The sequence below is a fragment of the Ceratotherium simum genome, chromosome 2, assembly GCF_057802395.1.
Source record: "Ceratotherium simum simum isolate JZ-2026a chromosome 2, ASM5780239v1, whole genome shotgun sequence".
Taxonomy (NCBI): Eukaryota; Metazoa; Chordata; class Mammalia; order Perissodactyla; family Rhinocerotidae; genus Ceratotherium; species Ceratotherium simum.
In genome coordinates this window covers 23,871,256-23,885,070 of record NC_141901.1, presented here as the reverse complement: position 1 = coordinate 23,885,070, position 13,815 = coordinate 23,871,256, and the positions used below count along the sequence as shown (strand labels likewise).

The following is a 13,815-nucleotide window of genomic DNA, read 5'->3' as shown; positions in this document are numbered from 1 at the left end:
CTGGTGTCCTATAGTCCGGAAGCCTTCTGTTTTACTCTTCCTTGAGTGTAAACTTTCAGTCTTCTAATGTGGTGTAAAGAGGAATGCTTGGTATATGGAGCGGAGGAGGGAGTGTGTGTAGTGGCGTCCTAACTGCTTCTGGACCGGGATTTTGACTAATTCGCTTGTTTCTAGCCTTCACTCTCACTTCCACAGCTACCCAGTGCCGCCAATTCCTGAAGTTTTGCAGAGATTTATAGTGCCGTGTTAGCTAGGCAGCTTTCTTGAGTTTCCCAAGTCAGTAACCAGTCATCTGTCTACTTTCTAGCTTCTCAAATTTTGTCATTGCTGTTTTCTCTCTCAATCTCTTTGTCCTTTTGGGATTTTGCCTTAAAAATAATTCTTTTATTGCAATGTTAATGGAGTTTCATCAGGGAGCATTTCTTATGGTGTCACTGATACATCATTTTGATAAAAATTTCTGTTTTTCAAATAGTTTCATAGTCTATTGGGGTTTTTTGTTGGCTACTGGAGCATTCTGGTCTTAAAGATGTACTCATTTTTCTTCTTTGTCTTAATTCTCATTTTGGGTTGGGAGTTTAAAATGGAAATGAGTTGCAGTCAGCTCTGATATTTTTCCCTTTTCTTTTTAGATAGCTTTGTGCTAAAACATCACTAGTATTTAATTGATATAGATAAAACACATTAGTGTGATATTTTTCTGTCTAAAACTTCTTTGCATTTAACCTTAGAACACTTTGTAATGTTACCACTTGATGGCACCAGAAAAATAAAAATCTTTTCTTCAAAATGAGAATTATGGATGCATATCAGCAAGTTTAGTTAGTTTCTTTGTGATTATGGTAGTGAATTAATTCTCCACTAGAACTTGATACCGAACCTGCTTAGACCTCTATCTTAAGGAATGTTACCATTTAAACGTGTTTTCTTTTTTTGTATGCCTGTCTTTCTGAAACCACAATATCCATTCCTGCCCTGGATGGTTTTTTGTTAGTGTGCCATCCAATCCAAAAAGTTATAATTGACTAATTGCTTTTAGCTTTTTATTGTTTATTCATAATGTGATCAATTTTTATTTATGCAAACTGTGGGAACCGCAGTCACAGAATTCTAATTTTTAACCAATATATAAAATCTCTGTTTCAGTCTTCATGGTTATACATTTAACTGTGTTTCAAATGTAATGTCAGGGCAATACTTCTGGTCTTTGGATTCTATTTAAAAGTATACCAGTCACCACCTAACAGACACATGGACATTATTCTTTTTAAAAAAAAATTTTTCCCCCAGTTTTATTGAGATGTAATTGACATATAACATTGTGTTAAAGGTGTATAACACAATTATTTGAAAGATGTATATATTGTGAAATAATTACCATAATAAGTTTAGTTAACATCCATCACCTCACATAGTTGTTTTTTTTCTTGTAATGAGACGTTTTGAGATCTCCTCTCTTAGCAACTTTCAAATATGCGATTCAGTATTGTTAACTCTAGACACCATGTTGTACATTACATCCCCAGAACTTATTAATCTTATAAATGGAAGTTTATACCTTTGGCCACCCTCACCTATTTCACCTACCCTGCACCCTTTTTCTCTGGCAACCACCAATCTGTTCTCTGTTTCTATGAGTTTGGTTCTTTTTAGATTTCACATATAGTGAGAATATACAGTGTCTTTCTCTGTCTATTTCACTTAGCATAAGGCCCTCAAGGTCCATCCATGCTGTTGCAAATGGCAGGATTTTCTTCATTTTTATGGTTGAAGAATATCCTGTTGTATGTACAGTCGTGCGTCACTTAACAATGGGGATATGTTCTGAGAATATATCTGAGAACTAGCTGTGGGCAGTTTCGTCTTTGTGTGAACATCGTAGAGTGTACTTACACAAACCTAGATGGTATTGCCTGATACATACCTAGGCTATATGGTACTAATCTTATGCTACCACTGTCATATACGTAGTCAGTTTTTTTTTTTTTTTGTGAGGAAGATCAGCCCTGAGCTAACATTCATGCCAATCCTCCTTTTTTTGCTGAGGAAGACTGGCCCTGGGCTAACATCTGTGCCCATCTTTCTCCACTTTATGTAGGACGCCGCCACAGCATGGCCTGACAAGCAGTGCGTCGCTGCGCGCCCAGGATCCGAACCCGGGCCGCCAGCAGCAGAGCGCGTGCACTTAACGGCTGTGCCACGGGGCTGGGCCCCCATAGTCCGTTGTTGACTGAAATGTTGTTATGTGGTACATGACTGCATATACCACATTTTCTTTATCCATTCCTCCATCGATGGACACTTAGGTTGTTTTCATGTCTTGGCTATTGTAAATAATGCTGCAGTGAACATGGGAGTGCAGATATCTCTTTAAGATAGTGATTTTGTTTCCTTCGGTTATGTACCTAGAAGTGGAATTGTTGGATCATATGGTAGTTCTATTTTTAATTTTTTGAGGAGCCTTCATACTGTTTTCTATAGTAGCTGTACCAATTTACATTCCCACCAACAGTGCACAAGAGTTCCCTTTTCTCCACATCCCCACCAACACTTGTTACCTCTTTTTGATGAAAGCCATTTTGACAGGTGTGAAGTGATATCTCATTGTGGTTTTGCTTTGGATTTCCCTGATGAGTGATACTAAGTACCTTTTCATGTACCTGAAATTCGACATTTTGTATGTCTTCTTTGGGAAAATGTCTATTCAGTTCCTCTGCTCGTTTTTTAATTAGATTGTTTGTTTTTTTTTTGCTATTGAGTTGTCTGAGTTCTTTATATGTTTTGGATATTAGCCCCTTATCAGATATATGATTTGCAAATATTTTCTTCCATTTGGTAGGTGGCCTTTTCATTTTGCTGATGGTTTCCTTTTCTGTGCAGAGTTTTTTAGTTTGATGTAGTCCCACGTATTTATTTTTGTTTTTGTTGCCTTTGCTTTTGGTGTCAAATCCAAAAAATCATTGCCAAGACCGAAGTCAAGGAGCTTACTCTCTGTGTTTTCTTCTAGGAGTTTATGGTTTCAGGTCTTATGTTCAAGTCTTTGATCCATTTTGAGTTGATTTTTGTGTATGGTTTATGGGTCCAGTGCCATTCTTTTGCATGTGGCTGTCCATTTTTCTCAACACCATTTATTGAAGAGACTATCCTTTCCCTAGTGTATATTCTTGGCTTCTTTGTCATAAATTAGTTGACATATATGCATGGGTTTATTTCTGGGCTGTCTATTTTGTTCCATTGATCTATGTGTCTCTTTTATGCCAATACTGTACTGTTTTGATTACTATACTGTACTGTACTATAGCTTTATAATATAGTTTGAAATCAGGAAATTTGATGCCTCCAGCTTCGTTCTTTTTTCTCAAGATTGCTTTGGCTGTTCAGGGTCTTTTGTGGTTCCCTACACATTTTAGGATTGTTTTTTCTACTCTGTGAAAAATTCCATTGGAATTTTGATAGAAATTGCATTGAATCTGTAGATTGCTTTGTGTAGTATGGACATTTTAACAATATTACTTCTTCCAGTCCATGGTCATGGAATATCTTTCCATTTATTTTTGTCGTCTTCAATTTCTGTCATCAGTGATTTGTAGTTTTCAGTGTACAGATCTTTCACCTTCTTGGTTAAATTTTTTCCTTAGTATTTTATTCTTTTTTGATGCAATTGTAAATGGGATTGTTTTCTTAATTTCTCTTTCTGATAGTTTGTTATTAGTATGTAGAAACACAACTGATTTTTGTATATTGATTTTGTGTCCTGCAACTTTACTGAATTTGTTTATTAGTTCCAACAGTTTTTTGGTGGAGTCTTTAGGGTTTTCTATATACGATATCATGTCATCTGCAAATAGAGACAGTTTTACTTCTTCTTTTCTGATTTGGATCCCTTTTATTTCTTTTTCTTGCCTAATTGCTCTGGCTAGGACTTCCACTACTATATTGAATAAAGTGGTGAAAGTGGGCATCCTTGTCTTGTTCCTAATTTTAGAAGAAAAGCTTTCAGTTTATCACGTTGAGTGTTATGGACATTATTCTTTAATTTGTGAGGAAATTGGAGGCTCTAGCTTGTAAGCTTACTTGACATTTATGAGCAGAAGAGATGTTTCCTTGGGGAAAGTTTGTTCTAGTGTGGCAAAACTGTTATTGCTACATCACTACAACTAGTAATACCTATGAATCATTTTAATTTAACTCTTGCTATAAGAATTGTTATCTGTGACCTTGGTTTGGACTGGCATGCTTTATAATAAAATGGTTATTTCTGGATATCTGATAATCCAGAGAAAATAATCTTTCAGAGCTAAGTAGGAATGCTTTGTACAGAGGTTCTTATGAGTTGGCAAATTTTTTTATTCTAAATACTGACTATTCATCTTAACTAAACTATTCATCATAAAGGAGTTTATCGGGGTTGTTTGTAGATCTGATAAAGATGGTTTGATGTTTTTCTTACCTAACTGGTGTTTGCACAGCTGAGACTAGATGCAAAACACAATAGTGGCAGTTCTGTTTGCCCATCTAGCAGAGAAAAAGCATACCCTGTCAGTAGTAACTTTGAATTCTCCTTTTGGACCTGACACTTTACTTCTTCCCTCAGTCTAGAAATGGCTCTTGAAATTAAAGTACCCTCTACTCTTCTAAGTCCTCAGGTCTTTAGGGATTTCAGATAGAAAATCCAAAAGTCAAGATTGAAGGAATCAGCTTGAATCTTTGAAGAGAATATTTCAATACATATCCTTTCATTTCTGTCTTGTTTATATATTTCTGCAAGTGGCTGATAGGATTAATCTGTATTCTCAGTGTGGGCTTATTGGAATAATTGTGATAATGTAGAGTGGCAAATAAATGACATAAAGGTATTAATGAAATATTTAAATAACAACAATAGTATATTATCTAATACATGCTTGTCACTGTACAAGAGATTTTTCTTAACGTTACTTTTAATCGTCAGAACAACTATGGCTGGTCATAATGGACTTTGTCTAAGGACACTAAAATTCAGAGGGTGCAAACATTTAATGTAATGATTCTAAAAGCTTGGCACCTAGTTAGCAAGAATAATTATTTAAAACAGGAAGCTACCAGATGGCGAGCATTGTTAGTAACACCCATCTGTGGGCTACATTTTGAATTACAGAATTGATTTGAGAGCTGGTTTTGTTTAGTTTGTTCCAGGTTCGAAAACTGCTGATTTATTGTGTTTGTAGGGTAGATACTGTAATCCCCATTTTACAGGTGGAGAAAACTAAGACTTACATAAAGTAAGCAATTTGCTCAACGATACAAGCCGATAAGATTTTCAGCCAGGATTTAAATCTAGGTCTTTCTGAGTTCAAATCTTGTCTTCTTTCCACTATACCATGTTACTTCTCACGTATTTCTTCCCTAATTAGATTAGCTTTTTGAAATGGAGAAGCAACAAGTCTTCTGGACTATCAAACATTTTTAAATTTTCTTATTTTGAGTATTCATTCTTTTTCTTTCTACCCATTTGTTTGCTTATTCAACCATCTATCCGTCCAGTCGACCATTCAACAAGTTTTTGTTACTTGTGTATACCAGGTACTGTGATAGTGATTATAAAATGCTTTTTGGTAAAAATATAAAATTGAGTGATGACCCTTCAGAATGAGATCTCATCTCTTCCCTTCCCTCCTTTCCCCTCCCCTCCCCTCCTGTCCTCTCCCCTCCCTTTCCCTTTCCTTCCTTCTCCTTTCCCCTGCCCTCCCCTCCCCTCCTTTTCCCTTTGTTTCTGTTTAAATCTCCCATGTAGACTATGAATCTTACAATGAAAGAGCTCCTGGATGTTGTTGACATCTAATTTTTCTTTGATAATCTTACTGATATTTTTGACCAGTGAGACTATTTTTGAGGTTATTACTCAGCTAAGATAAGAGATGCAAACAATCTTCTACAATTTTCATCCTGGTAAATGGTATAATAAGCAATACCAAGCCATTTTTTTATAGTTTACCTCATCCCTGGGTACATGTACTAAGCTCTCAGGGATATCCAGACATGTGTCAAAAACTGTGACCTAGTGTGCTGAGGTATTACATCATTCTGGGTCTCTTACTGGGTCTTGACTACTCTTCCCCTTCCCACAAGGAGGAATAGAATTCCTGGAGGTGGGCCGGCCCCGTGGCTTAGTGGTTAGGTGAGCGCGCTCCGCTGCTGGCGGCCCGGGTTCGGATCCCGGGCTCACACTGACGCGCTGCTTCTCCGGCCATGCTGAGGCGGCGTCCCACATACAGCAACTAGAAGGATGTGCAGCTATGACACACAACTATCTACTGGGGCTTTGGGGGGGAAAAAATAAATAAATAAAATCTAAAAAAAAAAAAAAAAAAAAAAGAATTCCTGGAGAACCACAAACCCATATATACTTCTAGGTTTCCTTTGAGTCACTTATACTAGCTCAGAATTGTAGGGTTGGTTCTAGAACATGTGCAGGCCCTATGAATGTGGTTAGTCTCTGTGCACTCATAATGATATATACTCAAGTGCTGTAAAAAGCAATTTTGGCCATTGATTTATTCCTTTGAATGAGAGTTACTTGAATATTAGGAAACCCAAAGAAAAAACTTTTTTGGTTTAGAATGGATGGATATGTGAGAAAGGTAGTAAGTCTGTGTTTGGTAAAGGGAAGCAAGTCACAGGATTTCTTATTGCTGAATTTCAGAAATGAAAATGTATAAGTTTAAAAATAAAATTTATTTCACTTGTTTATGGTGTTTGTTAACTCTGAAGATGCTACAAAAATATTGTCTAGCCCATTTTATCTTTAAGGGATTGCCTAGTTCAGTACAAAAGTGTGATATAGTATAAGGCTAATTAGACCAAAAGCTGTGTTTTTAATAGGCAGTGGTGGTGTGATCTTCTTGCCTTCCAATGCATTGGCCCCTAGCTTTTTTGATTTGTGATCTCCTTTGAGAACTTGGTTCTTTTTTTTCAATATTGTTTTGACTATTTGGGTCCCCTTACAACTCTATATAAATTTGAAAATCACCTTTTGTTTTTTTTTAATTGAGGTATAATTGACATATTTTATTTTTAATTAATTTTTTTTAAAGAAAATCAGCTTTTTAATTTCTGCCAGAAAGGCTGTTGGAATTTTGATAGAGAGTGCATTAAATCTGTAAATAAATTTGAGAAGTATTGCCATCTTAACAATATTAGGTCTTCTAATCCATGAACATAGGATATCTTTCCATTTATTTAGATCTTCTTTAATTTCTTTCAGCAGTGTTTTGTAGTTTTCAGTGTATGAGTCTTTCACCTCCTTGGTTAAATCTATTCCTAGGTATTTATTCTTTCGAATGCTATTGTAAATGGAATTGTTTCAATAATTTTCTTTTTGGATAGTTCATTCCTGGTGTATAAAAACACAACTGATTTTTGTGTGTTTATCTTATATCTGGCAACTTGCTGAATTCATTTATTAGCTCTAGTAGTTCTTTTGTGTGGATTCTTTGGGATTTCTTTGTATAGAGTTATGTTATTTGTGAATAAATGTAGTTTTGCTTGTTCCTTTTCAATATAGATGCCTCTTTATTTCTTTTTCTTGCCTAATACTCTGGCTAGAACTTCCAGTACAACGTTTAATAGCATTGGGAAAGTGGGCATCCTTGTCTTATTCTCGATCTTAGAAGGAAAGGTTTTAGTCTTGGACCATTGAGTATGATGTTAGTTAATGGTTTTTCACAGATGCTTTTTATCATGTTGAAGGAGTTTCCCTCTATTCCTAGTTTTCTGGATGGTTTTATCATGAAGGAGTGTTGGATTCTGTCAAATGCTTTTTCTGCATCAATTGAGATGATCATGTTTGTTTTTTTTTTCCCCTTCATTCTGTTAATGTGGTATATTACATTGATTTTCTTATATTAAACCGCTCTTGCATTCCTGGGATGAATCCCACTTGCCACAGAGATTTTTATCTTATATTTAAACCTTAATTGTGCCTTTTATGATCTCTTGTGTATTTTGTTCATTATTGTAATATAGTTGGAAAAGAGGGGCTGCTCATTGGATTATGAACCTACTTGTCCATCTTAATCTGGAAATTGAGATCTTACTTTTCAAAGGAGAGCAGTATTAAACAAATTCAGAATATTTCTTTTATGTAAATTTTCCACTGTCTTTTCTGTTTTAGAATAAAGCATGTGCTCTCACTATAATTCAATATGTTGCCTAGGTTGAGAATTTTTTAGATCTTAACTGTTTTGAAACTGACTAGAAGAAAGCATTTTAAAACAGTAAAACTCAGATTTTAAAAATAGAGATTTGAAACTATTTAAATATGCCACCTATTCTGTTTTCCTATCCCCATCACTACTATGTTTTTTTCTTTAGTTGATCTAGGAAGTATCTGTAACAGGAAAAAGCAGTTACTACTAATGTAGTGAACTCGGAAGGAGGAAGGAACTGTTTCCTAGGTTCAGGAAGAAGGTACTATAGACTGAATGTTTGTGTCTTCTCAAAATTCATGTTGAAACCTAATCTCCAATGTGTGGTATTTGGAGGTGTGGCCTTTGGGAGATGATTAGGTCATGAGGGCAGAGCCCTCATGAATGGGATTAATGCTTGTTAGAGACCTCAGAGAGCTCCTTTGCACCTTCTGCTACGTGAGATGGCCACCTGTGAAGGAGGAAGCAGGCTCTCACCAGATACTGCTGGAGTCTTGATATTGGATTTCCCAGCCTCCAGAACTGTGAGAAATAAATTTGAGTTGTGTACAAGCTACCCAGTATTGAACAGAATACCATACACAATACAATGTTCCATGGTATTCTGTTCTTGCAGCCTGAATGGACTAAGAGAAGAATTTAGCTTCTCTGTTCTCAATGTTTACAAATGAAAACAGGGTTGCTTTCTAAATTATCCTGTAGTCAGATCAGTTCTTTTTTCAGTGTTTGTGTTAGACTGGACTCTTCAGGTACAGGTAACAAACATCTAACCAACTCACAGAAGTTCATGTAGAAAAGAGTGTTTTAGTCCACATCAATGAGTGGTTACGTATGGCTAGACTCAGGTGTTCAAGAAGTGTCACCTGGTCTCTGTCTCGGTCTTCTATTTGTCCATCTCTATACAAGGCCTGTGCTTGTGATCCCCTTTCTGTGTTGTGCTTTTGTCTTCATAGTGTGAAAGATAATCCCCCAGCAGCCCTAGGTTTACTCGGCTTTTCCCTCAGGATCCTAGAGGAAGAGGGCGTTTTCCCCCCTAGCTCCAGTAAAAGCCTGGGTCACGTGCTTCCACTTCGTTCTTTCTAGCTAGGGAGTAACCTGATTAAGCACAGGTTATTTGCTCATCCCTGGGAAGCTGGGCAGAGCTATCCCTGAGAAAACACATGAACTGAACAGCATAACTATAGCATGTGAGAGGAGTGGATCAAAACGAGGAAGGGTTATTAGGTAGAAAGAAACAAAACAAATTGAAATGTCATCCTCTACTTACCCTTCCTGACCCCACAGTGACGCTTAATATGCTTTCTCCGCCCACTTGTTAAAAAAATGGTTGTTCATATGTTTTCTCTTATATGTTTCTTAGACTGTGATTCTCTAGAAAACAAGCACCATATCTATTTTTTTTTTACTTTTAATTGAAATATGATTAAATATATAGAAAAGTACATCATAAGTATATAGCTTGATATATTTTAACACATGGAACACTCCTATGTAACTGGGACCTGGATCAAGAAGCAGAATTTGACCCCTACCCTAGAAGCTTCTTATGTGCCTTTCCAGTTACTTACCTCTCCAAAGGTACTGTCCTGCCTCTAACAGTGCTGATTGCGTGAGGTCTGCCTTTTTCTGTCCTTGTTCCTTACAAGGGCAGAGTTCCAGTTTCTGTCCTCTTCTGTTTGTTCACCCCTCCTCTGCAATTTCTTTTATGGATGATGGTGGGGGCCGGGGTTGGTGTCTTGTTTCTCTTTTTCTGTAGGATCCTTACCTTTCTCCTCTCATTTCCATCTCTCCCTTTACCACTTCACTGCCACATCTTCAAGATGTGGCATCCTTTTCTATAGATCTGATTCTTCCCCAGAAGAAAAGCTTTACCAAATCTCTCACTTTTAGTTCCACTCACTTTCAGGTCCTTCTTTATTTGCCTGTGCTTTCAACTACCAAGTCCCAACCTGTGTTTAGTGTTTTGGCATTTAATTGGACTTTCTTTTTCTGGGGGTGTTTTTTTTTTCTCTGTGCTTTAGTTTAAGTACTATGTACTCCTCTAGGCATCTCTTAAGCTTTTTCTCTCCGGATGTCCATGCTCACAGGGCTGCAATAGTGGGGCCCTGGGAGCTCTGTTGTAATTTGGTTTATTTCCCTATTTACAGATAATCCAAAGATCGTAGTATTCTTCATTTCTTGATAATGGTAAAGGTGTGGGTCGTACGTGGTTTTATTTGCTCTCTTGATTTTTTGTTTGTTTTTTGAGAGGTTATTTGGGGAGGTTTAAAATTGGGTAACTGCCATTTTCCTCCAGACCTGAGATTCCATGCTGATTGTTTTTTCCAATGTTCAACAACCTTTGCATTTCTGAAATGAACCTACTTGGTTGTGATGTATATATTTTTTTATATATCACTGGACTTGGGTTGCTATTACTCAAGATTTATGTGTGTATTTTTATTTTTCATATTTATTATCTATATCTGTATATATGTATATATACATATACAAATATATATATATATAGTATATATATTTACTGAATTTCAAAGTAAATTATAGACATCATGGCTTTAACCCTTATGTAGTATGTCTCCAGAAAATCAGGTCATTCTTCTACATATCCACAATGCAAGTATCATGCTTAACAAATTTAAGAACAATTCTAGGGGAAGGGTTTTAATAGTGAGTTCAGTTTCTTTAATAGATATCCAACTGTTAAAATTGTATATATTTCTTCTTTTAGCACCTTTGGTAAATTGCATTTTTCAAAGAATTTGTCTATTCATGCAGATGAACAAACAAATTTATTTATTTATCTATCTCTGCTCCTTTGCTTTATTTTAATTTTTAAATTGAGATATAATTGACATATAATGTTATATGAGTTTCCAGTATACAGCATAATGATTTGATATACATATATATTGTGAAATGATCACCATGGTAAGTCTTGTTAACATCCATCACCACATCATTATACATTTTTTTTCTTGTGATGAGAACTTCTAAGAACTACTCTCTTAGCAACTTTCAAATATACAGTACAATATTATTAACTATAGTCACCATGTTATACATTACACCCCCAGGACTTATTCATTTTATTACTGGAAGTTTGTACCTTTTGACCTCCTTTACCCATTTTACCCACTTGCTACTTTCTGCCTCTGGCAACCACCAATCTATTCTCTATGAGGTTTTTTTTTTTTTTTTTAAATTCCACATACAGGTGAGATCATAATGGTATTCCTCCTTCTCTGTCTGACTTATTTCCCTTAGCACAATACCCTCAAGGTCCATCCATGTTGTTGCAAGTGGCAGAATTTCCTTTTTTTTGTGGCTGAATAATAGTCCTTTGTGTGTGTGTGTGTGTGTGTGTGTGTGTTTATGTGCCATTTCTTTATCCATTTATCCATTGATGGGCACTTAGGTTGTTTCTGTGTCTTGACTGTTGTATATAATGCGGTAATGAACATGGTGGGGGTGCAGATACCTTTTTGAGTAAGTGTTTTAGTTTTCTTTGGATAAATACTCAGAAGTGGAATTGCTGGGTCATGTGGTAGTTCTATTTTTAATTTTTTGAGGAGCCTCCATACTGTTTTCCATAGTAGCTGCGTCAGTTTACATTCCCACCCACAGTGCACAAGGGTTCCTCCTCGCTAACACTTATCTTTTTTTTTTTTTTTGTGAGGAGGACCAGCCCTGAGCTAACATCCAATGCCAATCCTCCTCTTTTTTGCTGAGGAAGACTGGCCCTGGACTAACATCCCTGCCTGTCTTCCTCTACTTTATATAGGACGCCGCCACAGCATGGCTTAACAAGCAGTGCATTGGTGCGCACCTGGGATCTGAACCGGCGAACCCCGGGCCGCTGCAGCAGAGCGTGCGCACTTAACCTCTTGCACCACGGGGCCAGCCAACACTTATCTATCTTTGATGCTTGGCATTCTAACAGATGTGAGGTGATTTCTCATTGTGGTTTTGATTTGCATTTCCCTGACATTTAGGGATGCGGAGCACCTTTTCATGTACCTGTTGGCCATCTGTATGTCTTCTTCGGAAAGATGTCTGTTCAGATCCTCTGCCCATTTTTTAATCGGATTGTTTGTTTGTTTACTGTTGAGTTGTGTGAATTCTTTGTATATTTTGGAGAGTAACCCTTTATCGGATATATGATACGCAAATATTTTCTTCTATTTGGTGGGTTGCCTTTTCATTTTGTTGTTGGTTTCCTTTGCTATGTAGAAGCTTTTTAGTTTGACATAGTCCCACTTGTTTATTTTTGCTTTTGTCACCTTTGCTTTTGCTGTCAAACCCTCAAATTTATTAATTATAGAATGATTTCTAGTATCTTTTTTTTTTTTTTGATATCTGTTGGGTCTTTCCTGATATTGGTAATTTGTTATATTTTCTTGATCAGTCCTATTAGGGATTTATCAGTTTTATTTATGTTAAAAAGAATCAACATTAATTTATTTATTATACTATTTTAGGTTAGTTTTCTATTTTATGAATTTCTGTTCTTTTAGTTCCCTCCTTCTCAGGTCTGACTATTCTTTACTTTTTGAGTTAGGAGCTTACATCTTTGAGTTTTGGGCTTTTTTTCTATATACGTTTAAGATTATACATTTCCCACTAAATACTGCTTTAGCTACATTGTGTAAGTTTGCGTATGTCATATCTTCATTATTATCAGCTCAAAATATTTTCTATTTTCTGTTTTTATTTTTTCTTTATCCCATTTTATTAGTTTTCTATTGCTGCTGTAACAAATTACCACAAACTTACAACACAAATTTATTATTTTATGGTTCTCTACGTTAGAAATCTGATGTAAGTCTCATTGGGCCAAACTCAAGGTGTGGGCAGGACACTGTATTCCCTTTCCAGAGACTTGAGGGGGAGAATCTGTTTCCTCTAGAAACAGCTTCTAGAAAAGGTGCCTTTTCCAGCTTCTAGAGGCCACCTGCATGCCTTCCTCCATCTTCAAAGCCAGCAATGTTGTATCCCTCTCACCATCCTTCCATAGTTACATCTCACTCTGATCCTCAGCAAGGAAAGGTTATCTGATTTTAAGGACCTATGTGATTTGGTTGGGCCTACCCTGTTAATCTAGGATAATTGCCCCATCTCAAGATTGTTAACCTTAGTCAGATTTATAAAGGTGCTTTAGCCAAGTAAAGTATAATATAGTCACAGGTTTCTGGCTTAGGACATGGACATCTTTAGGGCTCTATTAGTCTCTTTCTCTGTCTGAGTTATTTCACTTAGCATAATGCCTTCAAGGTCCCATGAATTACTTCTAAGTGATATATTTCTAAGTATATCATAAGTATACTATTTAATTTCCCAGCAGCTGAGGTTTTTCTAAGTACCTTTTTGTTACTGATTTCTCGCTTAATTTCATGGTATTCAAAGAACTTTGAATGATTTCAGTTTTTTGAAATTTGTTGAGGCTTTCTTTATGGCCAAGCCACCCTACCTATTTAATCATTTTAATACAGGGCCTTGAAATGGGGATGCATGATACATTCAAAAAATTGTTTGGGGGTTTCATGATACTTTCTATGGTATGGCTATGTTTTTTATGTTTGTAGGACATTTTCTTATCTTTTAGTAGTCTCTGCCTTATTTTTAGTAGTTA

The 13,815-nt window shown here is 36.2% G+C and overlaps 1 protein-coding gene across 1 annotated transcript in view; it reads left to right on the top strand.

The window, feature by feature from the left end:
* The window catches only part of RPS6KC1 (ribosomal protein S6 kinase C1), a 178,245-nt gene that overhangs the window by 70,901 nt on the left and 93,529 nt on the right, over positions 1-13,815 (top strand). The gene's annotated exons all lie outside the window — the stretch shown is intronic.